At 39.0% G+C, this 22,313-nt stretch overlaps 40 non-coding genes and 8 pseudogenes across 40 annotated transcripts; all 48 read left to right on the top strand.

The window, feature by feature from the left end:
- The first annotated feature begins 238 nt into the window (after positions 1-238).
- On the top strand, positions 239-357 carry LOC146031108 (5S ribosomal RNA). Its single transcript, XR_014456584.1, has one exon. It is a non-coding gene; the product is annotated as a 5S ribosomal RNA (ribosomal RNA).
- A 345-nt stretch (positions 358-702) lies between these two features.
- LOC146032230 (5S ribosomal RNA) lies at positions 703-821 on the top strand. The gene has a single exon (XR_014457674.1). It is a non-coding gene; the product is annotated as a 5S ribosomal RNA (ribosomal RNA).
- Positions 822-1,166: 345 nt separating this feature from the next.
- Positions 1,167-1,285, top strand: LOC146033145 (5S ribosomal RNA). The gene has a single exon (XR_014458555.1). It is a non-coding gene; the product is annotated as a 5S ribosomal RNA (ribosomal RNA).
- A 346-nt stretch (positions 1,286-1,631) lies between these two features.
- Positions 1,632-1,750, top strand: LOC146029134 (5S ribosomal RNA; annotated as a pseudogene).
- Positions 1,751-2,094: 344 nt separating this feature from the next.
- On the top strand, positions 2,095-2,213 carry LOC146032464 (5S ribosomal RNA). Its single transcript, XR_014457897.1, has one exon. It is a non-coding gene; the product is annotated as a 5S ribosomal RNA (ribosomal RNA).
- A 345-nt stretch (positions 2,214-2,558) lies between these two features.
- LOC146029566 (5S ribosomal RNA) lies at positions 2,559-2,677 on the top strand (annotated as a pseudogene).
- A 335-nt stretch (positions 2,678-3,012) lies between these two features.
- On the top strand, positions 3,013-3,131 carry LOC146034052 (5S ribosomal RNA). The gene has a single exon (XR_014459458.1). It is a non-coding gene; the product is annotated as a 5S ribosomal RNA (ribosomal RNA).
- Positions 3,132-3,484: 353 nt separating this feature from the next.
- LOC146035051 (5S ribosomal RNA) lies at positions 3,485-3,603 on the top strand. The gene has a single exon (XR_014460454.1). It is a non-coding gene; the product is annotated as a 5S ribosomal RNA (ribosomal RNA).
- Positions 3,604-3,947: 344 nt separating this feature from the next.
- On the top strand, positions 3,948-4,066 carry LOC146031110 (5S ribosomal RNA). Its single transcript, XR_014456585.1, has one exon. It is a non-coding gene; the product is annotated as a 5S ribosomal RNA (ribosomal RNA).
- A 345-nt stretch (positions 4,067-4,411) lies between these two features.
- Positions 4,412-4,530, top strand: LOC146032231 (5S ribosomal RNA). Its single transcript, XR_014457675.1, has one exon. It is a non-coding gene; the product is annotated as a 5S ribosomal RNA (ribosomal RNA).
- Positions 4,531-4,875: 345 nt separating this feature from the next.
- On the top strand, positions 4,876-4,994 carry LOC146033146 (5S ribosomal RNA). The gene has a single exon (XR_014458556.1). It is a non-coding gene; the product is annotated as a 5S ribosomal RNA (ribosomal RNA).
- Positions 4,995-5,340: 346 nt separating this feature from the next.
- On the top strand, positions 5,341-5,459 carry LOC146029135 (5S ribosomal RNA; annotated as a pseudogene).
- A 344-nt stretch (positions 5,460-5,803) lies between these two features.
- LOC146034799 (5S ribosomal RNA) lies at positions 5,804-5,922 on the top strand. Its single transcript, XR_014460202.1, has one exon. It is a non-coding gene; the product is annotated as a 5S ribosomal RNA (ribosomal RNA).
- A 346-nt stretch (positions 5,923-6,268) lies between these two features.
- On the top strand, positions 6,269-6,387 carry LOC146027397 (5S ribosomal RNA). Its single transcript, XR_014454800.1, has one exon. It is a non-coding gene; the product is annotated as a 5S ribosomal RNA (ribosomal RNA).
- A 344-nt stretch (positions 6,388-6,731) lies between these two features.
- On the top strand, positions 6,732-6,850 carry LOC146030308 (5S ribosomal RNA). Its single transcript, XR_014455807.1, has one exon. It is a non-coding gene; the product is annotated as a 5S ribosomal RNA (ribosomal RNA).
- A 344-nt stretch (positions 6,851-7,194) lies between these two features.
- LOC146028357 (5S ribosomal RNA) lies at positions 7,195-7,313 on the top strand (annotated as a pseudogene).
- Positions 7,314-7,657: 344 nt separating this feature from the next.
- LOC146027398 (5S ribosomal RNA) lies at positions 7,658-7,776 on the top strand. Its single transcript, XR_014454801.1, has one exon. It is a non-coding gene; the product is annotated as a 5S ribosomal RNA (ribosomal RNA).
- A 344-nt stretch (positions 7,777-8,120) lies between these two features.
- On the top strand, positions 8,121-8,239 carry LOC146032466 (5S ribosomal RNA). Its single transcript, XR_014457899.1, has one exon. It is a non-coding gene; the product is annotated as a 5S ribosomal RNA (ribosomal RNA).
- Positions 8,240-8,585: 346 nt separating this feature from the next.
- On the top strand, positions 8,586-8,704 carry LOC146027399 (5S ribosomal RNA). The gene has a single exon (XR_014454802.1). It is a non-coding gene; the product is annotated as a 5S ribosomal RNA (ribosomal RNA).
- A 344-nt stretch (positions 8,705-9,048) lies between these two features.
- Positions 9,049-9,167, top strand: LOC146030310 (5S ribosomal RNA). The gene has a single exon (XR_014455809.1). It is a non-coding gene; the product is annotated as a 5S ribosomal RNA (ribosomal RNA).
- Positions 9,168-9,511: 344 nt separating this feature from the next.
- On the top strand, positions 9,512-9,630 carry LOC146028359 (5S ribosomal RNA; annotated as a pseudogene).
- A 343-nt stretch (positions 9,631-9,973) lies between these two features.
- Positions 9,974-10,092, top strand: LOC146032454 (5S ribosomal RNA). Its single transcript, XR_014457888.1, has one exon. It is a non-coding gene; the product is annotated as a 5S ribosomal RNA (ribosomal RNA).
- Positions 10,093-10,437: 345 nt separating this feature from the next.
- LOC146032088 (5S ribosomal RNA) lies at positions 10,438-10,556 on the top strand. The gene has a single exon (XR_014457534.1). It is a non-coding gene; the product is annotated as a 5S ribosomal RNA (ribosomal RNA).
- Positions 10,557-10,901: 345 nt separating this feature from the next.
- LOC146030276 (5S ribosomal RNA) lies at positions 10,902-11,020 on the top strand. The gene has a single exon (XR_014455775.1). It is a non-coding gene; the product is annotated as a 5S ribosomal RNA (ribosomal RNA).
- Positions 11,021-11,365: 345 nt separating this feature from the next.
- Positions 11,366-11,484, top strand: LOC146033003 (5S ribosomal RNA). Its single transcript, XR_014458413.1, has one exon. It is a non-coding gene; the product is annotated as a 5S ribosomal RNA (ribosomal RNA).
- A 345-nt stretch (positions 11,485-11,829) lies between these two features.
- Positions 11,830-11,948, top strand: LOC146027902 (5S ribosomal RNA; annotated as a pseudogene).
- A 346-nt stretch (positions 11,949-12,294) lies between these two features.
- LOC146033854 (5S ribosomal RNA) lies at positions 12,295-12,413 on the top strand. The gene has a single exon (XR_014459263.1). It is a non-coding gene; the product is annotated as a 5S ribosomal RNA (ribosomal RNA).
- A 344-nt stretch (positions 12,414-12,757) lies between these two features.
- On the top strand, positions 12,758-12,876 carry LOC146027571 (5S ribosomal RNA). The gene has a single exon (XR_014454967.1). It is a non-coding gene; the product is annotated as a 5S ribosomal RNA (ribosomal RNA).
- Positions 12,877-13,221: 345 nt separating this feature from the next.
- Positions 13,222-13,340, top strand: LOC146031370 (5S ribosomal RNA). The gene has a single exon (XR_014456837.1). It is a non-coding gene; the product is annotated as a 5S ribosomal RNA (ribosomal RNA).
- A 344-nt stretch (positions 13,341-13,684) lies between these two features.
- On the top strand, positions 13,685-13,803 carry LOC146032688 (5S ribosomal RNA). The gene has a single exon (XR_014458111.1). It is a non-coding gene; the product is annotated as a 5S ribosomal RNA (ribosomal RNA).
- A 345-nt stretch (positions 13,804-14,148) lies between these two features.
- LOC146032455 (5S ribosomal RNA) lies at positions 14,149-14,267 on the top strand. The gene has a single exon (XR_014457889.1). It is a non-coding gene; the product is annotated as a 5S ribosomal RNA (ribosomal RNA).
- A 345-nt stretch (positions 14,268-14,612) lies between these two features.
- On the top strand, positions 14,613-14,731 carry LOC146032090 (5S ribosomal RNA). Its single transcript, XR_014457536.1, has one exon. It is a non-coding gene; the product is annotated as a 5S ribosomal RNA (ribosomal RNA).
- Positions 14,732-15,076: 345 nt separating this feature from the next.
- Positions 15,077-15,195, top strand: LOC146030277 (5S ribosomal RNA). The gene has a single exon (XR_014455776.1). It is a non-coding gene; the product is annotated as a 5S ribosomal RNA (ribosomal RNA).
- A 345-nt stretch (positions 15,196-15,540) lies between these two features.
- Positions 15,541-15,659, top strand: LOC146027903 (5S ribosomal RNA; annotated as a pseudogene).
- A 346-nt stretch (positions 15,660-16,005) lies between these two features.
- LOC146033856 (5S ribosomal RNA) lies at positions 16,006-16,124 on the top strand. Its single transcript, XR_014459265.1, has one exon. It is a non-coding gene; the product is annotated as a 5S ribosomal RNA (ribosomal RNA).
- Positions 16,125-16,468: 344 nt separating this feature from the next.
- Positions 16,469-16,587, top strand: LOC146027572 (5S ribosomal RNA). The gene has a single exon (XR_014454968.1). It is a non-coding gene; the product is annotated as a 5S ribosomal RNA (ribosomal RNA).
- Positions 16,588-16,932: 345 nt separating this feature from the next.
- On the top strand, positions 16,933-17,051 carry LOC146031371 (5S ribosomal RNA). Its single transcript, XR_014456838.1, has one exon. It is a non-coding gene; the product is annotated as a 5S ribosomal RNA (ribosomal RNA).
- Positions 17,052-17,395: 344 nt separating this feature from the next.
- On the top strand, positions 17,396-17,514 carry LOC146030298 (5S ribosomal RNA). Its single transcript, XR_014455795.1, has one exon. It is a non-coding gene; the product is annotated as a 5S ribosomal RNA (ribosomal RNA).
- Positions 17,515-17,859: 345 nt separating this feature from the next.
- On the top strand, positions 17,860-17,978 carry LOC146032456 (5S ribosomal RNA). The gene has a single exon (XR_014457890.1). It is a non-coding gene; the product is annotated as a 5S ribosomal RNA (ribosomal RNA).
- A 345-nt stretch (positions 17,979-18,323) lies between these two features.
- Positions 18,324-18,442, top strand: LOC146032092 (5S ribosomal RNA). Its single transcript, XR_014457537.1, has one exon. It is a non-coding gene; the product is annotated as a 5S ribosomal RNA (ribosomal RNA).
- A 345-nt stretch (positions 18,443-18,787) lies between these two features.
- LOC146030278 (5S ribosomal RNA) lies at positions 18,788-18,906 on the top strand. Its single transcript, XR_014455777.1, has one exon. It is a non-coding gene; the product is annotated as a 5S ribosomal RNA (ribosomal RNA).
- Positions 18,907-19,251: 345 nt separating this feature from the next.
- On the top strand, positions 19,252-19,370 carry LOC146033004 (5S ribosomal RNA). The gene has a single exon (XR_014458415.1). It is a non-coding gene; the product is annotated as a 5S ribosomal RNA (ribosomal RNA).
- A 345-nt stretch (positions 19,371-19,715) lies between these two features.
- LOC146027905 (5S ribosomal RNA) lies at positions 19,716-19,834 on the top strand (annotated as a pseudogene).
- A 346-nt stretch (positions 19,835-20,180) lies between these two features.
- LOC146033857 (5S ribosomal RNA) lies at positions 20,181-20,299 on the top strand. Its single transcript, XR_014459266.1, has one exon. It is a non-coding gene; the product is annotated as a 5S ribosomal RNA (ribosomal RNA).
- Positions 20,300-20,643: 344 nt separating this feature from the next.
- On the top strand, positions 20,644-20,762 carry LOC146027573 (5S ribosomal RNA). The gene has a single exon (XR_014454969.1). It is a non-coding gene; the product is annotated as a 5S ribosomal RNA (ribosomal RNA).
- A 345-nt stretch (positions 20,763-21,107) lies between these two features.
- LOC146031372 (5S ribosomal RNA) lies at positions 21,108-21,226 on the top strand. The gene has a single exon (XR_014456839.1). It is a non-coding gene; the product is annotated as a 5S ribosomal RNA (ribosomal RNA).
- Positions 21,227-21,570: 344 nt separating this feature from the next.
- Positions 21,571-21,689, top strand: LOC146030299 (5S ribosomal RNA). The gene has a single exon (XR_014455796.1). It is a non-coding gene; the product is annotated as a 5S ribosomal RNA (ribosomal RNA).
- Positions 21,690-22,034: 345 nt separating this feature from the next.
- LOC146033761 (5S ribosomal RNA) lies at positions 22,035-22,153 on the top strand. Its single transcript, XR_014459169.1, has one exon. It is a non-coding gene; the product is annotated as a 5S ribosomal RNA (ribosomal RNA).
- The last annotated feature ends 160 nt before the right edge of the window (positions 22,154-22,313 follow it).

A 22,313-nucleotide genomic window follows, 5' to 3' on the forward strand; every position in this document is an offset into this window, starting at 1 on the left:
GCCATCACCTAAAGACTTATCACACTGTTTCGGCCCAATTCCAACTGCTTTTGGCAGCTAAACAGTGTCGAGCCTCTTTAGTAGTTTAATTTGAGACCACCTGCTAATATTATGTCCTGTAGGTCTTTTTACATTACCAACACATGATTTTTTTCAGTAAGCAAATACAGTTAGGAAACTTTTATATTAGCTTACCTGGTTATAGAAGTAGAAGAGGGCAAAAAAGTGGTGTAATCTCACCTACAGCCATACCACATTGGATACGCCCAATCTCGTCTGATCTTGGAAGCTAAGCAGTGTTGGGCCTGGTTAGTACTTGGGTGGGAGACCACATGGGAACACCAGGTGCTGTAGTTTTTTTCCCATTACTGGCAAATTGTTGTTATTCTCTTGCTATTTTAATTGGAAACTTTTTATTTTTATTGCCAATACAGACATTTGGGAGAGGTCAAAAAGACACAATAGCCATCACCTAAAAACTTACCACACTGTTTAGGCCCAATTCCAACTGCTTTTGGCAGCTAAACAGTGTTGAGCCTCTTTAGTAGTTTAATTTGAGACCACCTGCTAATATCATTTCCTGTAGGTCTTTTTACATTACCAACACATGATTTTTTTCAGTAAGCCAATACAGTTAGGAAACTTTTTTATTAGCTTACCTGGTTATAGTAGTATAAGAGGGCAAAAAAGTGCATCTATCTCACCTACAGCCATACCACATTGGATACGCCCAATCTCGTCTGATCTTGGAAGCTAAGCAGTGTTGGGCCTGGATAGTACTTGGGTGGGAGACCACATGGGAACACCAGGTGCTGTAGCTTTTTTCCCATTACTGGCAAATTGTTTTTATTCTCTAGCTATTTAAATTGGAAACTTTATCTTTTTATTGCCTATACAGACATTTGGGAGAGGTCAAACAGACACAATAGCCATCACCTAAAGACATACCACACTGTTTCGGCCCAATTCCAACTGCTTTTGGAAGCTAAACAGTGTCGAGCCTCTTTAGTAGTTTAATTTGAGACCACCTGCTAATATTATGTCCTGTAGGTCTTTTTACATTACCAACACATGATTTTTTTCAGTAAGCAAATACAGTTAGGAAACTTTTATATTAGCTTACCTGGTTATAGAAGTAGAAGAGGGCAAAAAAGTGCCTGTATGTCACCTACAGCCATACCACATTGGATACGCCCAATCTCGTCTGGTCTTGGACGCTAAGCAGTGTTGGGCCTGATTAGTACTTGGGTGGGAGACCACATGGGAACACCAGGTGCTGTAGGTTTTTTTCCCATTACTGGCAAATTGTTTTGATTCTCTAGCTATTTAAATTGGAAACTTTATCTTTTTATTGCCAATACAGACATTTGGGAGAGGTCAAACAGACACAATAGCCATCACCTAAAGACTTACCACACTGTTTCGGCCCAATTCCAACTGCTTTTGGCAGCTAAACAGTGTTGAGCCTCTTTAGTAGTCTAATTTGAGAGCACCTGCTAATATTATGTCCTGTAGGTCTTTTTACATTACCAACACATGATTTTTTTCAGTAAGCCAATACAGTTAGGAAACTTGTTTATTAGCTTACCTGGTTATAGAAGTAGAAGAGGGCAAAAAAGTGCCTGTATCTCACCTACAGCCATACCACATTGGATACGCCCAATCTCGTATGATCCCTGAAGCTAAGCAGTGATGGGCCTGGTTAGTACTTGGGTGGGAGACCACATGGGAACACAAGGTGCTGTAGGTTTTTTCCCATTACTGGCAAATTGTTTTTATTCTCTAGCTATTTAAATTGGAAACTTTTTTTTTTATTGCCAGTACAGACATTTGGGAGAGGTCAAACAGACACAATAGCCATCACCTAAACACTTACCACACTGTTTAGTCCCAATTCCAACTGCTTTTGGCAGCTAAACAGTGTTGAGCCTCTTTAGTAGTTTAATTTGAGACCACCTGCTAATATCATGTCCTGTAGGTCTTTATACATTATCAACAAATGATTTTTTTCAGTAAGCCAATACAGTTAGGAAACTTTTTTATTAGCTTACCTGGTTATAGAAGTAGAAGATGGCAAAAAAGTGCCTGTATCTCACCTACAGCCATACCACATGGGATGTGCCCAATCTCATCTGATCTTGGAAGCTAAGCAGTGTTGGGCCTGGTTAGTACTTGGCTGGGAGACCACATGGGAACACCAGGTGCTGTAGGTTTTTTCCCATTACTGGCAAATTGTTTTTATTCTCTTGCTATTTTAATTGGAATCTTTTTATTTTTATTGCCAATACAGACATTTGGGAGAGGTCAAAAAGACACAATAGCCATCACCTAAAGACTTACCACACTATTTCGTCCCAATTCCAACTGCTTTTGGCAGCTAAACAGTGTTGAGCCTCTTTAGTAGTTTAATTTGAGACCACCTGCTAATATTATGTCCTGTAGGTCTTTTTACATTACCAACACATGATTTTTTTCAGTAAGCCAATACAGTTAGGAAACTTTTTTATTAGCTTACCTGGCTATAGAAGTAGAAGAGGGCAAAAAAGTGCCACTATCTCACCTACAGCCATACCACATTGGATACGCACAATCTCGTCTGCTCTTGGAAGCTAAGCAGTGTTGGGCCTGGTTAGTACTTGGGTGGGAGACCACATGGGAACACCTGGTGCTCCCATTACTGGCAAATTGTTTTTATTCTTTAGTTTTTTAAATTGGAAACTTTTTTCTCTTTATTGCCAGTACAGACATTTGGAAAAGGTCAAAAAGATACAATAGCCATCACCTAAAAACTTACCACACTGTTTAGGCCCAATTCCAGCTGCTTTTGGCAGCTAAACAGTGTTGAGCCTCTTTAGTTGTTTAATTTGAAACCACCTGCTTATATCATATCCTGTAGGTCTTTTTACATTACCAACACATGATTTTTTTCAGTAAGCCAAAACAGTTAGGAAACTTTTATATTAGCTTACCTGGTTATAGAAGTAGAAGAGGGCAAAAAAGTGGTGTAATCTCACCTACAGCCATACCACATTGGATACGCCCAATCTCGTCTGATCTTGGAAGCTAAGCAGTGTTCGGCCTGGTTAGTACTTGGGTGGGAGACCACATGGGAACACCAGGTGCTGTAGTTTTTTTCCCATTACTGGCAAATTGTTTTTATTCTCTTGCTATTTTAATTGGAAACTTTTTATTTTTATTGCCAATACAGACATTTGGGAGAGGTCAAAAAGACACAATAGCCATCACCTAAAAACTTACCACACTGTTTAACTGTTTAGGCCCAATTCCAACTGCTTTTGGCAGCTAAACAGTGTTGAGCCTCTTTAGTAGTTTAATTTGAAACCACCTGCTTATATCATATCCTGTAGGTCTTTTTACATTACCAACACATGATTTTTTTCAGTAAGCCAAAACAGTTAGGAAACTTTTTTATTAGCTTACCTAGATATAGAAGTAGAAGAGTGCAAAAAAGTGCCTGTATATCACCTACAGCCATACCAAATTGGATATGCCCAATCTCATCTGATCTTGGAAGCTAAGCAGTGATGGGCCTGTTTAGTACTTGGGTGGGTGACCACATGGGAACACCAGGTGCTGTATGTTTTTTCCCATTACTGTCAATTTTTTTTATTCTCTAGCTATTTAAATTGGAAACTTTTTCTTTTTATTGCCAATACAGACATTTGGGAGAGGTCAAACAGACACAATAGCCATCACCTAAAGACTTATCACACTGTTTCGGCCCAATTCCAACTGCTTTTGGCAGCTAAACAGTGTCGAGCCTCTTTAGTAGTTTAATTTGAGACCACCTGCTAATATTATGTCCTGTAGGTCTTTTTACATTACCAACACATGATTTTTTTCAGTAAGCAAATACAGTTAGGAAACTTTTATATTAGCTTACCTGGTTATAGAAGTAGAAGAGGGCAAAAAAGTGGTGTAATCTCACCTACAGCCATACCACATTGGATACGCCCAATCTCGTCTGATCTTGGAAGCTAAGCAGTGTTGGGCCTGGTTAGTACTTGGGTGGGAGACCACATGGGAACACCAGGTGCTGTAGTTTTTTTCCCATTACTGGCAAATTGTTGTTATTCTCTTGCTATTTTAATTGGAAACTTTTTATTTTTATTGCCAATACAGACATTTGGGAGAGGTCAAAAAGACACAATAGCCATCACCTAAAAACTTACCACACTGTTTAGGCCCAATTCCAACTGCTTTTGGCAGCTAAACAGTGTTGAGCCTCTTTAGTAGTTTAATTTGAGACCACCTGCTAATATCATTTCCTGTAGGTCTTTTTACATTACCAACACATGATTTTTTTCAGTAAGCCAATACAGTTAGGAAACTTTTTTATTAGCTTACCTGGTTATAGTAGTATAAGAGGGCAAAAAAGTGCATCTATCTCACCTACAGCCATACCACATTGGATACGCCCAATCTCGTCTGATCTTGGAAGCTAAGCAGTGTTGGGCCTGGATAGTACTTGGGTGGGAGACCACATGGGAACACCAGGTGCTGTAGCTTTTTTCCCATTACTGGCAAATTGTTTTTATTCTCTAGCTATTTAAATTGGAAACTTTATCTTTTTATTGCCTATACAGACATTTGGGAGAGGTCAAACAGACACAATAGCCATCACCTAAAGACATACCACACTGTTTCGGCCCAATTCCAACTGCTTTTGGAAGCTAAACAGTGTCGAGCCTCTTTAGTAGTTTAATTTGAGACCACCTGCTAATATTATGTCCTGTAGGTCTTTTTACATTACCAACACATGATTTTTTTCAGTAAGCAAATACAGTTAGGAAACTTTTATATTAGCTTACCTGGTTATAGAAGTAGAAGAGGGCAAAAAAGTGCCTGTATGTCACCTACAGCCATACCACATTGGATACGCCCAATCTCGTCTGGTCTTGGACGCTAAGCAGTGTTGGGCCTGATTAGTACTTGGGTGGGAGACCACATGGGAACACCAGGTGCTGTAGGTTTTTTTCCCATTACTGGCAAATTGTTTTTATTCTCTAGCTATTTAAATTGGAAACTTTATCTTTTTATTGCCAATACAGACATTTGGGAGAGGTCAAACAGACACAATAGCCATCACCTAAAGACTTACCACACTGTTTCGGCCCAATTCCAACTGCTTTTGGCAGCTAAACAGTGTTGAGCCTCTTTAGTAGTCTAATTTGAGAGCACCTGCTAATATTATGTCCTGTAGGTCTTTTTACATTACCAACACATGATTTTTTTCAGTAAGCCAATACAGTTAGGAAACTTGTTTATTAGCTTACCTGGTTATAGAAGTAGAAGAGGGCAAAAAAGTGCCTGTATCTCACCTACAGCCATACCACATTGGATACGCCCAATCTCGTATGATCCCTGAAGCTAAGCAGTGATGGGCCTGGTTAGTACTTGGGTGGGAGACCACATGGGAACACAAGGTGCTGTAGGTTTTTTCCCATTACTGGCAAATTGTTTTTATTCTCTAGCTATTTAAATTGGAAACTTTTTTTTTTATTGCCAGTACAGACATTTGGGAGAGGTCAAACAGACACAATAGCCATCACCTAAACACTTACCACACTGTTTAGTCCCAATTCCAACTGCTTTTGGCAGCTAAACAGTGTTGAGCCTCTTTAGTAGTTTAATTTGAGACCACCTGCTAATATCATGTCCTGTAGGTCTTTATACATTATCAACAAATTATTTTTTTCAGTAAGCCAATACAGTTAGGAAACTTTTTTATTAGCTTACCTGGTTATAGAAGTAGAAGATGGCAAAAAAGTGCCTGTATCTCACCTACAGCCATACCACATGGGATGTGCCCAATCTCATATGATTTTGGAAGCTAAGCAGTGTTGGGCCTGGTTAGTACTTGGCTGGGAGACCACATGGGAACACCAGGTGCTGTAGGTTTTTTCCCATTACTGGCAAATTGTTTTTATTCTCTTGCTATTTTAATTGGAATCTTTTTATTTTTATTGCCAATACAGACATTTGGGAGAGGTCAAAAAGACACAATAGCCATCACCTAAAGACTTACCACACTGTTTCGTCCCAATTCCAACTGCTTTTGGCAGCTAAACAGTGTTGAGCCTCTTTAGTAGTTTAATTTGAGACCACCTGCTAATATTATGTCCTGTAGGTCTTTTTACATTACCAACACATGATTTTTTTTTAGTAAGCCAATACAGTTAGGAAACTTTTTTATTAGCTTACCTGGTTATAGAAGTAGAAGAGGGCAAAAAAGTGCCTGTATCTCACCTACAGCCATACCACATTGGATACGCCCAATCTCGACTGATCTTGGAAGCTAAGCCGTGATGGGCCTGGTTAGTACTTGGGTGGAAGACCACATGGGAACACCAGGTGCTGTAGGTTTTTTCCCATTACTGGCAAATTGTTTTTATTCTCTAGCTATTTAAATTGGAAACTTTTTTTTTTATTGCCAGTACAGACATTTGGGAGAGGTCAAACAGACACAATAGCCATCACCTAAACACTTACCACACTGTTTCGTCCCAATTCCAACTGCTTTTGGTAGCTAAACAGTGTTGAGCCTCTTTAGTAGTTTAATTTGAGACCACCTGCTAATATTATGTCTTGTAGGTCTTTTTACATTACCAACACATGATTTTTTTCAGTAAGCCAATATAGTTAGGAAACTTTTTTATTAGCTTACCTGGTTATAGAAGTAGAAGAGGGCAAAAAAGTGCCTGTATGTCACCTACAGCCATACCACATTGGATGTGCCCAATCTCATCTGATCTTGGAAGCTAAGCAGTGTTGGGCCTGGTTAGTACTTGGGTGGGAGACCACATGGGAACACCAGGTGCTGTAGGTTTTTTCCCATTACTGGCAAATTGTTTTTATTCTCTAGCTATTTAAATTGGAAACTTTTTCTTTTTATTGCCAATACAGACATTTGGGAGAGGTCAAACAGACACAATAGCCATCACCTAAAGACTTACCACACTGTTTCGGCCCAATTCCAACTGCTTTTGGCAGCTAAACAGTGTTGAGCCTCTTTAGTAGTTTAATTTGAGACCACCTGCTAATATTATGTCCTGTAGGTCTTTTTACATTACCAACACATGATTTTTTTCAGTAAGCCAATACAATTAGGAAACTTTTTTATTAGCTTCCTGGTTATAGAAGTAGAAGAGGGCAAAAAAGTACCTGCACCTCACCTACAGCCATACCGCATTGGATACGCTAAATCTCGTCTGATCTTGGAAGCTAAGCAGTGTTGGGCCTGGTTAGTACTTAGGTGGGAGACCACATGGGATTACCAGGTGCTATAGGTTTTTTCCCATTACTGGCAAATTGTTTTTATTCTCTAGCTATTTAAATTGGAAACTTTTTTTTTATTGCCAGTACAGACATTTGGAAGAGGTCAAACAGACACAATAGCCATCACCTAAAAACTTACCACACTGTTTAGGCCCAATTCCAACTGCTTTTGGCAGCTAAACAGTGTTGAGCCTCTTTAGTAGTTTAATTTGAGACCACCTGCTAATATTATGTCCTGTAGGTCTTTTTACATTACCAACACATGATTTTTTTTTAGTAAGCCAATACAGTTAGGAAACTTTTTTATTAGCTTACCTGGTTATAGAAGTAGAAGAGGGCAAAAAAGTGCCTGTATCTCACCTACAGCCATACCACATTGGATACGCCCAATCTCGACTGATCTTGGAAGCTAAGCCGTGATGGGCCTGGTTAGTACTTGGGTGGAAGACCACATGGGAACACCAGGTGCTGTAGGTTTTTTCCCATTACTGGCAAATTGTTTTTATTCTCTAGCTATTTAAATTGGAAACTTTTTTTTTTATTGCCAGTACAGACATTTGGGAGAGGTCAAACAGACACAATAGCCATCACCTAAACACTTACCACACTGTTTAGTCCCAATTCCAACTGCTTTTGGCAGCTAAACAGTGTTGAGCCTCTTTAGTAGTTTAATTTGAGACCACCTGCTAATATCATGTCCTGTAGGTCTTTATACATTATCAACAAATTATTTTTTTCAGTAAGCCAATACAGTTAGGAAACTTTTTTATTAGCTTACCTGGTTATAGAAGTAGAAGATGGCAAAAAAGTGCCTGTATCTCACCTACAGCCATACCACATGGGATGTGCCCAATCTCATCTGATCTTGGAAGCTAAGCAGTGTTGGGCCTGGTTAGTACTTGGCTGGGAGACCACATGGGAACACCAGGTGCTGTAGGTTTTTTCCCATTACTGGCAAATTGTTTTTATTCTCTTGCTATTTTAATTGGAATCTTTTTATTTTTATTGCCAATACAGACATTTGGGAGAGGTCAAAAAGACACAATAGCCATCACCTAAAGACTTACCACACTGTTTCGTCCCAATTCCAACTGCTTTTGGCAGCTAAACAGTGTTGAGCCTCTTTAGTAGTTTAATTTGAGACCACCTGCTAATATTATGTCCTGTAGGTCTTTTTACATTACCAACACATGATTTTTTTTTAGTAAGCCAATACAGTTAGGAAACTTTTTTATTAGCTTACCTGGTTATAGAAGTAGAAGAGGGCAAAAAAGTGCCTGTATCTCACCTACAGCCATACCACATTGGATACGCCCAATCTCGACTGATCTTGGAAGCTAAGCCGTGATGGGCCTGGTTAGTACTTGGGTGGAAGACCACATGGGAACACCAGGTGCTGTAGGTTTTTTCCCATTACTGGCAAATTGTTTTTATTCTCTAGCTATTTAAATTGGAAACTTTTTTTTTTATTGCCAGTACAGACATTTGGGAGAGGTCAAACAGACACAATAGCCATCACCTAAACACTTACCACACTGTTTCGTCCCAATTCCAACTGCTTTTGGTAGCTAAACAGTGTTAAGCCTCTTTAGTAGTTTAATTTGAGACCACCTGCTAATATTATGTCTTGTAGGTCTTTTTACATTACCAACACATGATTTTTTTCAGTAAGCCAATATAGTTAGGAAACTTTTTTATTAGCTTACCTGGTTATAGAAGTAGAAGAGGGCAAAAAAGTGCCTGTATGTCACCTACAGCCATACCACATTGGATGTGCCCAATCTCATCTGATCTTGGAAGCTAAGCAGTGTTGGGCCTGGTTAGTACTTGGGTGGGAGACCACATGGGAACACCAGGTGCTGTAGGTTTTTTCCCATTACTGGCAAATTGTTTTTATTCTCTAGCTATTTAAATTGGAAACTTTTTCTTTTTATTGCCAATACAGACATTTGGGAGAGGTCAAACAGACACAATAGCCATCACCTAAAGACTTACCACACTGTTTCGGCCCAATTCCAACTGCTTTTGGCAGCTAAACAGTGTTGAGCCTCTTTAGTAGTTTAATTTGAGACCACCTGCTAATATTATGTCCTGTAGGTCTTTTTACATTACCAACACATGATTTTTTTCAGTAAGCCAATACAATTAGGAAACTTTTTTATTAGCTTCCTGGTTATAGAAGTAGAAGAGGGCAAAAAAGTACCTGCACCTCACCTACAGCCATACCGCATTGGATACGCTAAATCTCGTCTGATCTTGGAAGCTAAGCAGTGTTGGGCCTGGTTAGTACTTAGGTGGGAGACCACATGGGATTACCAGGTGCTATAGGTTTTTTCCCATTACTGGCAAATTGTTTTTATTCTCTAGCTATTTAAATTGGAAACTTTTTTTTTATTGCCAGTACAGACATTTGGAAGAGGTCAAACAGACACAATAGCCATCACCTAAAAACTTACCACACTGTTTAGGCCCAATTCCAACTGCTTTTGGCAGCTAAACAGTGTTGAGCCTCTTTAGTAGTTTAATTTGAGACCACCTGCTAATATCATGTCCTGTAGGTCTTTTTACATTACCAACACATGATTTTTTTCAGTAAGCCAATACAGTTAGGAAACTTTTTTATTAGCTTACCTGGTTATAGAAGTAGAAGAGGACAATAAAGTGCCTGTATCTCACCTACAGCCATACCACATTGGATACGCCCAATCTCGTCTGATCTTAGAAGCTAAGCAGTGTTGGGCCTGGTTAGTACTTTGGTGGGAGACCACATGGGAACACCAGGTGCTGTAGGTTTTTCCCATTACTGGCAAATTGTTTTTATTCTCTAGTTTTTTAAATTGGAAACTTTTTTCTCTTTATTGCCAGTACAGACATTTGGAAAAGGTCAAAAAGATACAATAGCCATCACCTAAAAACTTACCACACTGTTTAGGACCAATTCCAACTGCTTTTGGCAGCTAAACAGTGTTATGCCTCTTTAGTAGTTTAATTTGAGACCACCTGCTAATATCATTTCCTGTAGGTCTTTTTACATTACCAACACATGATTTTTTTCAGTAAGCCAATACAGTTAGGAAACTTTTTTATTAGCTTACCTGGTTATAGAAGTATAAGAGGGCAAAAAAGTGCCTCTATCTCACCTACAGCCATACCACATTGGATACGCCCAATCTCGTCTGATCTTGGAAGCTAAGCAGTGTTGGGCCTGGTTAGTTCTTGGGTGGGAGACCACATGGGAACACCAGGTGCTGTAGGTTTTTTCCCATTACTGGCAAATTATTTTTATTCTCTAGCTATTTAAATTGGAAACGTTTTCTTTTTATTGCCAATACAGAGATTTGGGAGAGGTCAAACAGACACAATAGTCATCACCTAAAGACTTACCACACTGTTTCGTCCCAATTCCAACTGCTTTTGGCAGCTAAACAGTGTTGAGCCTCTTTAGTAGTTTAATTTGAGACCACCTGCTAATATTATGTCCTGTAGGTCTTTTTACATTACCAACACATGATTTTTTTCAGTAAGCCAATATAGTTAGGAAACTTTTTTATTAGCTTACCTGGTTATAGAAGTAGAAGAGGGCAAAAAAGTGCCTGTGTGTCACCTACAGCCATACCACATTGGATACGCCCAATCTCGTCTGATCTTGGAAGCTAAGCAGTGTTGGGCCTGGTTAGTACTTGGGTGGGAGACCACATGGGAACACCAGGTGCTGTAGGTTTTTTCCCATTACTGGCAAATTGTTTTTATTCTCTAGCTATTTAAATTGGAAACTTTTTCTTTTTATTGCCAATACAGAGATTTGGGAGAGGTCAAACAGACACAATAGCCATCACCTAAAGACTTACCACACTGTTTTGGCCCAATTCCAACTGCTTTTGGCAGCTAAACAGTGTTGAGCCTCTTTAGTAGTTTAATTTGAGACCACATGCTAATATCATGTCCTGTAGGTCTATTTACATTACCAACACATGATTTTTTTTAGTAAGCCAATACAGTTAGGAAACTTTTTTATTAGCTTACCTGGTTATAGAAGTAGAAGAGGACAAAAAAGTGCCTGTATCTCACCTACAGTCATACCACGTTTAATACACCCAATCTCATCTGATCTTGGAAGCTAAGCAGTGTTGGGCCTGGTTAGTACTTGGGTGGGAGACCACATGGGAACACCAGGTGCTGTAGCTTTTTTCCCATTACTGGCAAATTGTTTTTATTCTCTAGCTATTTAAATTGGAAACTTTATCTTTTTATTGCCTATACAGACATTTGGGAGAGGTCAAACAGACACAATAGCCATCACCTAAAGACTTACCACACTGTTTCGGGCCAATTCCAACTGCTTTTGGCAGCAAAACAGTGTCGAGCCTCTTTATTAGTTTAATTTGAGACCACCTGCTAATATTATGTCCTGTAGGTCTTTTTACATTACCAACACATGATTTTTTTCAGTAAGCAAATACAGTTAGGAAACTTTTATATTAGCTTACCTGGTTATAGAAGTAGAAGAGGGCAAAAAAGTGCCTGTATGTCACCTACAGCCATATCACATTGGATACGCCCAATCTCGTCTGGTCTTGGAAGCTACGCAGTGTTGGGCCTGGTTAGTACTTGGGTGGGAGACCACATGGGAACACCAGGTGCTATAGGTTATTTCCCATTACTGGCAAATTGTTTTTATTCTCTAGTTTTTTAAATTGGAAACTTTTTTCTCTTTATTGCCAGTACAGACATTTGGAAAAGGTCAAAAAGATACAATAGCCATCACCTAAAAACTTACCACACTGTTTAGGCCCAATTCAAACTGCTTTTGGCAGCTAAACAGTGTTGAGCCTCTTTAGTAGTTTAATTTGAGACCACCTGCTAATATCATGTCCTTTAGGTCTTTTTACATTACTAACACATGATTTTTTTCAGTAAGCCAATACAGTTAGGAAACTTTTTCATTAGCTTACCTGGTTATAGAAGTAGAAGATGGCAAAATAGTGCCAATATCTCACCTACAGCCATACCACATTGGATACGCACAATCTCGTCTGCTCTTGGAAGCTAAGCAGTGTTGGGCCTGGTTAGTACTTGGGTGGGAGACCACTTGGGAACACCAGGTGCTGTAGGTTTTTCCCATTACTGACAAATTGTTTTTATTCTCTAGTTTTTTAAATTGGAAACTTTTTTCTCTTTATTGCCAGTACAGACATTTGGAAAAGGTCAAAAAGATACAATATACATCACCTAAAAACTTACCACATTATTTAGGCCCAATTCCAACTGCTTTTGGCAGCTAAACAGTGTTGAGCCTCTTTAGTAGTTTAATTTGAAACCACCTGCTTATATCATATCCTGTAGGTCTTTTTACATCACCACTTATGTTTTTTTTTAGTAAGCCAAAACAGTTAGGAAACTTTTTTATTAGCTTACCTGGATATAGAAGTAGAAGAGTGCAAAAAAGTGCCTGTATATCACCTACAGCCATACCACATTGGATACGCCCAATATCGTCTGATCTTGGAAGCTAAGCAGTGATGGGCCTGTTTAGTACTTGGGTGGGTGACCACATGGGAACACCAGGTGCTGTATGTTTTTTCCCATTACTGGCAATTTTTTTTTATTCTCTAGCTATTTAAATTGGAAACTTTTTCTTTTTATTGCCATTACAGACATTTGGGAGAGGTCAAACAGACACAATAGCCATCACCTAAAGACTTACCACACTGTTTCGGCCCAATTCCAACTGCTTTTGGCAGCTAAACAGTGTCGAACCTCTTTAGTAGTTTAATTTGAGACCACCTGCTAATATTATGTCATGTAGGTCTTTTTACATTACCAACACATGATTTTTTTCAGTAAGCAAATACAGTTAGGAAACTTTTATATTAGCTTACCTGGTTATAGAAGTAGAAGAGGGCAAAAAAGTGGTGCAATCTCACCTACAGCCATACCACATTGGATACGCCCAATCTCGTCTGATCTTGGAAGCTAAGCAGTGTTGGGCCTGGTTAGTACTTGGGTGGAAGACCACATGGGAACACCAGGTGCTGTAGGTTTTTTCCCATTACTGGCAAATTGTTTTTATTCTCTAGCTATTTAAATTGGAAACTTTTTTTTTTATTGCCAGTACAGTTATTTGGGAGAGGTCAAACAGACACAATAGCCATCACCTAAACACTTACCACACTGTTTCGTCCCAATTCCAACTGCTTTTGGTAGCTAAACAGTGTTGAGCCTCTTTAGTAGTTTAATTTGAGACCACCTGCTAATATTATGTCTTGTAGGTCTTTTTACATTACCAACACATGATTTTTTTCAGTAAGCCAATATAGTTAGGAAACTTTTTTATTAGCTTACCTGGTTATAGAAGTAGAAGAGGGCAAAAAAGTGCCTGTATGTCACCTACAGCCATACCACATTGAATGTGCCCAATCTCATCTGATCGTGGAAGCTAAGCAGTGTTGGGCCTGGTTAGTACTTGGGTGGGAGACCACATGGGAACACCAGGTGCTGTAGGTTTTTTCCCATTACTGGCAAATTGTTTTTATTCTCTAGCTATTTAAATTGGAAACTTTTTCTTTTTATTGCCAATACAGACATTTGGGAGAGGTCAAACAGACACAATAGCCATCACCTAAAGACTTACCACACTGTTTCGGGCCAATTCCAACTGCTTTTGGCAGCAAAACAGTGTCGAGCCTCTTTATTAGTTTAATTTGAGACCACCTGCTAATATTATGTCCTGTAGGTCTTTTTACATTACCAACACATGATTTTTTTCAGTAAGCCAATACAGTTAGGAAACTTTTTTATTAGCTTACCTGGTTATAGAAGTAGAAGAGGACAATAAAGTGCCTGTATCTCACCTACAGCCATACCACATTGGATACGCCCAATCTCGTCTGATCTTAGAAGCTAAGCAGTGTTGGGCCTGGTTAGTACTTTGGTGGGAGACCACATGGGAACACCAGGTGCTGTAGGTTTTTCCCATTACTGGCAAATTGTTTTTATTCTCTAGTTTTTTAAATTGGAAACTTTTTTCTCTTTATTGCCAGTACAGACATTTGGAAAAGGTCAAAAAGATACAATAGCCATCACCTAAAAACTTACCACACTGTTTAGGACCAATTCCAACTGCTTTTGGCAGCTAAACAGTGTTATGCCTCTTTAGTAGTTTAATTTGAGACCACCTGCTAATATCATTTCCTGTAGGTCTTTTTACATTACCAACACATGATTTTTTTCAGTAAGCCAATACAGTTAGGAAACTTTTTTATTAGCTTACCTGGTTATAGAAGTATAAGAGGGCAAAAAAGTGCCTCTATCTCACCTACAGCCATACCACATTGGATACGCCCAATCTCGTCTGATCTTGGAAGCTAAGCAGTGTTGGGCCTGGTTAGTTCTTGGGTGGGAGACCACATGGGAACACCAGGTGCTGTAGGTTTTTTCCCATTACTGGCAAATTATTTTTATTCTCTAGCTATTTAAATTGGAAACGTTTTCTTTTTATTGCCAATACAGAGATTTGGGAGAGGTCAAACAGACACAATAGTCATCACCTAAAGACTTACCACACTGTTTCGTCCCAATTCCAACTGCTTTTGGCAGCTAAACAGTGTTGAGCCTCTTTAGTAGTTTAATTTGAGACCACCTGCTAATATTATGTCCTGTAGGTCTTTTTACATTACCAACACATGATTTTTTTCAGTAAGCCAATATAGTTAGGAAACTTTTTTATTAGCTTACCTGGTTATAGAAGTAGAAGAGGGCAAAAAAGTGCCTGTGTGTCACCTACAGCCATACCACATTGGATACGCCCAATCTCGTCTGATCTTGGAAGCTAAGCAGTGTTGGGCCTGGTTAGTACTTGGGTGGGAGACCACATGGGAACACCAGGTGCTGTAGGTTTTTTCCCATTACTGGCAAATTGTTTTTATTCTCTAGCTATTTAAATTGGAAACTTTTTCTTTTTATTGCCAATACAGAGATTTGGGAGAGGTCAAACAGACACAATAGCCATCACCTAAAGACTTACCACACTGTTTCGGGCCAATTCCAACTGCTTTTGGCAGCAAAACAGTGTCGAGCCTCTTTATTAGTTTAATTTGAGACCACCTGCTAATATTATGTCCTGTAGGTCTTTTTACATTACCAACACATGATTTTTTTCAGTAAGCAAATACAGTTAGGAAACTTTTATATTAGCTTACCTGGTTATAGAAGTAGAAGAGGGCAAAAAAGTGCCTGTATGTCACCTACAGCCATATCACATTGGATACGCCCAATCTCGTCTGGTCTTGGAAGCTACGCAGTGTTGGGCCTGGTTAGTACTTGGGTGGGAGACCACATGGGAACACCAGGTGCTATAGGTTATTTCCCATTACTGGCAAATTGTTTTTATTCTCTAGTTTTTTAAATTGGAAACTTTTTTCTCTTTATTGCCAGTACAGACATTTGGAAAAGGTCAAAAAGATACAATAGCCATCACCTAAAAACTTACCACACTGTTTAGGCCCAATTCAAACTGCTATTGGCAGCTAAACAGTGTTGAGCCTCTTTAGTAGTTTAATTTGAGACCACCTGCTAATATCATGTCCTTTAGGTCTTTTTACATTACTAACACATGATTTTTTTCAGTAAGCCAATACAGTTAGGAAACTTTTTCATTAGCTTACCTGGTTATAGAAGTAGAAGATGGCAAAATAGTGCCAATATCTCACCTACAGCCATACCACATTGGATACGCACAATCTCGTCTGCTCTTGGAAGCTAAGCAGTGTTGGGCCTGGTTAGTACTTGGGTGGGAGACCACTTGGGAACACCAGGTGCTGTAGGTTTTTCCCATTACTGACAAATTGTTTTTATTCTCTAGTTTTTTAAATTGGAAACTTTTTTCTCTTTATTGCCAGTACAGACATTTGGAAAAGGTCAAAAAGATACAATATACATCACCTAAAAACTTACCACATTATTTAGGCCCAATTCCAACTGCTTTTGGCAGCTAAACAGTGTTGAGCCTCTTTAGTAGTTTAATTTGAAACCACCTGCTTATATCATATCCTGTAGGTCTTTTTACATCACCACTTATGTTTTTTTTTAGTAAGCCAAAACAGTTAGGAAACTTTTTTATTAGCTTACCTGGATATAGAAGTAGAAGAGTGCAAAAAAGTGCCTGTATATCACCTACAGCCATACCACATTGGATACGCCCAATATCGTCTGATCTTGGAAGCTAAGCAGTGATGGGCCTGTTTAGTACTTGGGTGGGTGACCACATGGGAACACCAGGTGCTGTATGTTTTTTCCCATTACTGGCAATTTTTTTTTATTCTCTAGCTATTTAAATTGGAAACTTTTTCTTTTTATTGCCATTACAGACATTTGGGAGAGGTCAAACAGACACAATAGCCATCACCTAAAGACTTACCACACTGTTTCGGCCCAATTCCAACTGCTTTTGGCAGCTAAACAGTGTCGAACCTCTTTAGTAGTTTAATTTGAGACCACCTGCTAATATTATGTCATGTAGGTCTTTTTACATTACCAACACATGATTTTTTTCAGTAAGCAAATACAGTTAGGAAACTTTTATATTAGCTTACCTGGTTATAGAAGTAGAAGAGGGCAAAAAAGTGGTGCAATCTCACCTACAGCCATACCACATTGGATACGCCCAATCTCGTCTGATCTTGGAAGCTAAGCAGTGTTGGGCCTGGTTAGTACTTGGGTGGAAGACCACATGGGAACACCAGGTGCTGTAGGTTTTTTCCCATTACTGGCAAATTGTTTTTATTCTCTAGCTATTTAAATTGGAAACTTTTTTTTTTATTGCCAGTACAGTTATTTGGGAGAGGTCAAACAGACACAATAGCCATCACCTAAACACTTACCACACTGTTTCGTCCCAATTCCAACTGCTTTTGGTAGCTAAACAGTGTTGAGCCTCTTTAGTAGTTTAATTTGAGACCACCTGCTAATATTATGTCTTGTAGGTCTTTTTACATTACCAACACATGATTTTTTTCAGTAAGCCAATATAGTTAGGAAACTTTTTTATTAGCTTACCTGGTTATAGAAGTAGAAGAGGGCAAAAAAGTGCCTGTATGTCACCTACAGCCATACCACATTGAATGTGCCCAATCTCATCTGATCTTGGAAGCTAAGCAGTGTTGGGCCTGGTTAGTACTTGGGTGGGAGACCACATGGGAACACCAGGTGCTGTAGGTTTTTTCCCATTACTGGCAAATTGTTTTTATTCTCTAGCTATTTAAATTGGAAACTTTTTCTTTTTATTGCCAATACAGACATTTGGGAGAGGTCAAACAGACACAATAGCCATCACCTAAAGACTTACCACACTGTTTCGGGCCAATTCCAACTGCTTTTGGCAGCAAAACAGTGTCGAGCCTCTTTATTAGTTTAATTTGAGACCACCTGCTAATATTATGTCCTGTAGGTCTTTTTACATTACCAACACATGATTTTTTTCAGTAAGCCAATACAGTTAGGAAACTTTTTTATTAGCTTACCTGGTTATAGAAGTAGAAGAGGACAATAAAGTGCCTGTATCTCACCTACAGCCATACCACATTGGATACGCCCAATCTCGTCTGATCTTAGAAGCTAAGCAGTGTTGGGCCTGGTTAGTACTTTGGTGGGAGACCACATGGGAACACCAGGTGCTGTAGGTTTTTCCCATTACTGGCAAATTGTTTTTATTCTCTAGTTTTTTAAATTGGAAACTTTTTTCTCTTTATTGCCAGTACAGACATTTGGAAAAGGTCAAAAAGATACAATAGCCATCACCTAAAAACTTACCACACTGTTTAGGACCAATTCCAACTGCTTTTGGCAGCTAAACAGTGTTATGCCTCTTTAGTAGTTTAATTTGAGACCACCTGCTAATATCATTTCCTGTAGGTCTTTTTACATTACCAACACATGATTTTTTTCAGTAAGCCAATACAGTTAGGAAACTTTTTTATTAGCTTACCTGGTTATAGAAGTATAAGAGGGCAAAAAAGTGCCTCTATCTCACCTACAGCCATACCACATTGGATACGCCCAATCTCGTCTGATCTTGGAAGCTAAGCAGTGTTGGGCCTGGTTAGTTCTTGGGTGGGAGACCACATGGGAACACCAGGTGCTGTAGGTTTTTTCCCATTACTGGCAAATTATTTTTATTCTCTAGCTATTTAAATTGGAAACGTTTTCTTTTTATTGCCAATACAGAGATTTGGGAGAGGTCAAACAGACACAATAGTCATCACCTAAAGACTTACCACACTGTTTCGTCCCAATTCCAACTGCTTTTGGCAGCTAAACAGTGTTGAGCCTCTTTAGTAGTTTAATTTGAGACCACCTGCTAATATTATGTCCTGTAGGTCTTTTTACATTACCAACACATGATTTTTTTCAGTAAGCCAATATAGTTAGGAAACTTTTTTATTAGCTTACCTGGTTATAGAAGTAGAAGAGGGCAAAAAAGTGCCTGTGTGTCACCTACAGCCATACCACATTGGATACGCCCAATCTCGTCTGATCTTGGAAGCTAAGCAGTGTTGGGCCTGGTTAGTACTTGGGTGGGAGACCACATGGGAACACCAGGTGCTGTAGGTTTTTTCCCATTACTGGCAAATTGTTTTTATTCTCTAGCTATTTAAATTGGAAACTTTTTCTTTTTATTGCCAATACAGAGATTTGGGAGAGGTCAAACAGACACAATAGCCATCACCTAAAGACTTACCACACTGTTTTGGCCCAATTCCAACTGCTTTTGGCAGCTAAACAGTGTTGAGCCTCTTTAGTAGTTTAATTTGAGACCACATGCTAATATCATGTCCTGTAGGTCTATTTACATTACCAACACATGATTTTTTTTAGTAAGCCAATACAGTTAGGAAACTTTTTTATTAGCTTACCTGGTTATAGAAGTAGAAGAGGACAAAAAAGTGCCTGTATCTCACCTACAGTCATACCACGTTTAATACACCCAATCTCATCTGATCTTGGAAGCTAAGCAGTGTTGGGCCTGGTTAGTACTTGGGTGGGAGACCACATGGGAACACCAGGTGCTGTAGCTTTTTTCCCATTACTGGCAAATTGTTTTTATTCTCTAGCTATTTAAATTGGAAACTTTATCTTTTTATTGCCTATACAGACATTTGGGAGAGGTCAAACAGACACAATAGCCATCACCTAAAGACTTACCACACTGTTTCGGGCCAATTCCAACTGCTTTTGGCAGCAAAACAGTGTCGAGCCTCTTTATTAGTTTAATTTGAGACCACCTGCTAATATTATGTCCTGTAGGTCTTTTTACATTACCAACACATGATTTTTTTCAGTAAGCAAATACAGTTAGGAAACTTTTATATTAGCTTACCTGGTTATAGAAGTAGAAGAGGGCAAAAAAGTGCCTGTATGTCACCTACAGCCATATCACATTGGATACGCCCAATCTCGTCTGGTCTTGGAAGCTACGCAGTGTTGGGCCTGGTTAGTACTTGGGTGGGAGACCACATGGGAACACCAGGTGCTATAGGTTATTTCCCATTACTGGCAAATTGTTTTTATTCTCTAGTTTTTTAAATTGGAAACTTTTTTCTCTTTATTGCCAGTACAGACATTTGGAAAAGGTCAAAAAGATACAATAGCCATCACCTAAAAACTTACCACACTGTTTAGGCCCAATTCAAACTGCTTTTGGCAGCTAAACAGTGTTGAGCCTCTTTAGTAGTTTAATTTGAGACCACCTGCTAATATCATGTCCTTTAGGTCTTTTTACATTACTAACACATGATTTTTTTCAGTAAGCCAATACAGTTAGGAAACTTTTTCATTAGCTTACCTGGTTATAGAAGTAGAAGATGGCAAAATAGTGCCAATATCTCACCTACAGCCATACCACATTGGATACGCACAATCTCGTCTGCTCTTGGAAGCTAAGCAGTGTTGGGCCTGGTTAGTACTTGGGTGGGAGACCACTTGGGAACACCAGGTGCTGTAGGTTTTTCCCATTACTGACAAATTGTTTTTATTCTCTAGTTTTTTAAATTGGAAACTTTTTTCTCTTTATTGCCAGTACAGACATTTGGAAAAGGTCAAAAAGATACAATATACATCACCTAAAAACTTACCACATTATTTAGGCCCAATTCCAACTGCTTTTGGCAGCTAAACAGTGTTGAGCCTCTTTAGTAGTTTAATTTGAAACCACCTGCTTATATCATATCCTGTAGGTCTTTTTACATCACCACTTATGTTTTTTTTTAGTAAGCCAAAACAGTTAGGAAACTTTTTTATTAGCTTACCTGGATATAGAAGTAGAAGAGTGCAAAAAAGTGCCTGTATATCACCTACAGCCATACCACATTGGATACGCCCAATATCGTCTGATCTTGGAAGCTAAGCAGTGATGGGCCTGTTTAGTACTTGGGTGGGTGACCACATGGGAACACCAGGTGCTGTATGTTTTTTCCCATTACTGGCAATTTTTTTTTATTCTCTAGCTATTTAAATTGGAAACTTTTTCTTTTTATTGCCATTACAGACATTTGGGAGAGGTCAAACAGACACAATAGCCATCACCTAAAGACTTACCACACTGTTTCGGCCCAATTCCAACTGCTTTTGGCAGCTAAACAGTGTCGAACCTCTTTAGTAGTTTAATTTGAGACCACCTGCTAATATTATGTCATGTAGGTCTTTTTACATTACCAACACATGATTTTTTTCAGTAAGCAAATACAGTTAGGAAACTTTTATATTAGCTTACCTGGTTATAGAAGTAGAAGAGGGCAAAAAAGTGGTGCAATCTCACCTACAGCCATACCACATTGGATACGCCCAATCTCGTCTGATCTTGGAAGCTAAGCAGTGTTGGGCCTGGTTAGTACTTGGGTGGAAGACCACATGGGAACACCAGGTGCTGTAGGTTTTTTCCCATTACTGGCAAATTGTTTTTATTCTCTAGCTATTTAAATTGGAAACTTTTTTTTTTATTGCCAGTACAGTTATTTGGGAGAGGTCAAACAGACACAATAGCCATCACCTAAACACTTACCACACTGTTTCGTCCCAATTCCAACTGCTTTTGGTAGCTAAACAGTGTTGAGCCTCTTTAGTAGTTTAATTTGAGACCACCTGCTAATATTATGTCTTGTAGGTCTTTTTACATTACCAACACATGATTTTTTTCAGTAAGCCAATATAGTTAGGAAACTTTTTTATTAGCTTACCTGGTTATAGAAGTAGAAGAGGGCAAAAAAGTGCCTGTATGTCACCTACAGCCATACCACATTGAATGTGCCCAATCTCATCTGATCTTGGAAGCTAAGCAGTGTTGGGCCTGGTTAGTACTTGGGTGGGAGACCACATGGGAACACCAGGTGCTGTAGGTTTTTTCCCATTACTGGCAAATTGTTTTTATTCTCTAGCTATTTAAATTGGAAACTTTTTCTTTTTATTGCCAATACAGACATTTGGGAGAGGTCAAACAGACACAATAGCCATCACCTAAAGACTTACCACACTGTTTCGGGCCAATTCCAACTGCTTTTGGCAGCAAAACAGTGTCGAGCCTCTTTATTAGTTTAATTTGAGACCACCTGCTAATATTATGTCCTGTAGGTCTTTTTACATTACCAACACATGATTTTTTTCAGTAAGCAAATACAGTTAGGAAACTTTTATATTAGCTTACCTGGTTATAGAAGTAGAAGAGGGCAAAAAAGTGCCTGTATGTCACCTACAGCCATATCACATTGGATACGCCCAATCTCGTCTGGTCTTGGAAGCTAAGCAGTGTTGGGCCTGGTTAGTACTTGGGTGGGTGACCACATGGGAACACCAGGTGCTGTATGTTTTTTCCCATTACTGGCAATTTTTTTTTATTCTCTAGCTATTTAAATTGGAAACTTTTTCTTTTTATTGCCATTACAGACATTTGGGAGAGGTCAAACAGACACAATAGCCATCACCTAAAGACTTACCACACTGTTTCGGCCCAATTCCAACTGCTTTTG

This window comes from Crinia signifera, chromosome 8 (genome assembly GCF_055691185.1).
Source record: "Crinia signifera chromosome 8, ASM5569118v1, whole genome shotgun sequence".
In the NCBI taxonomy this organism is placed as follows: Eukaryota; Metazoa; Chordata; class Amphibia; order Anura; family Myobatrachidae; genus Crinia; species Crinia signifera.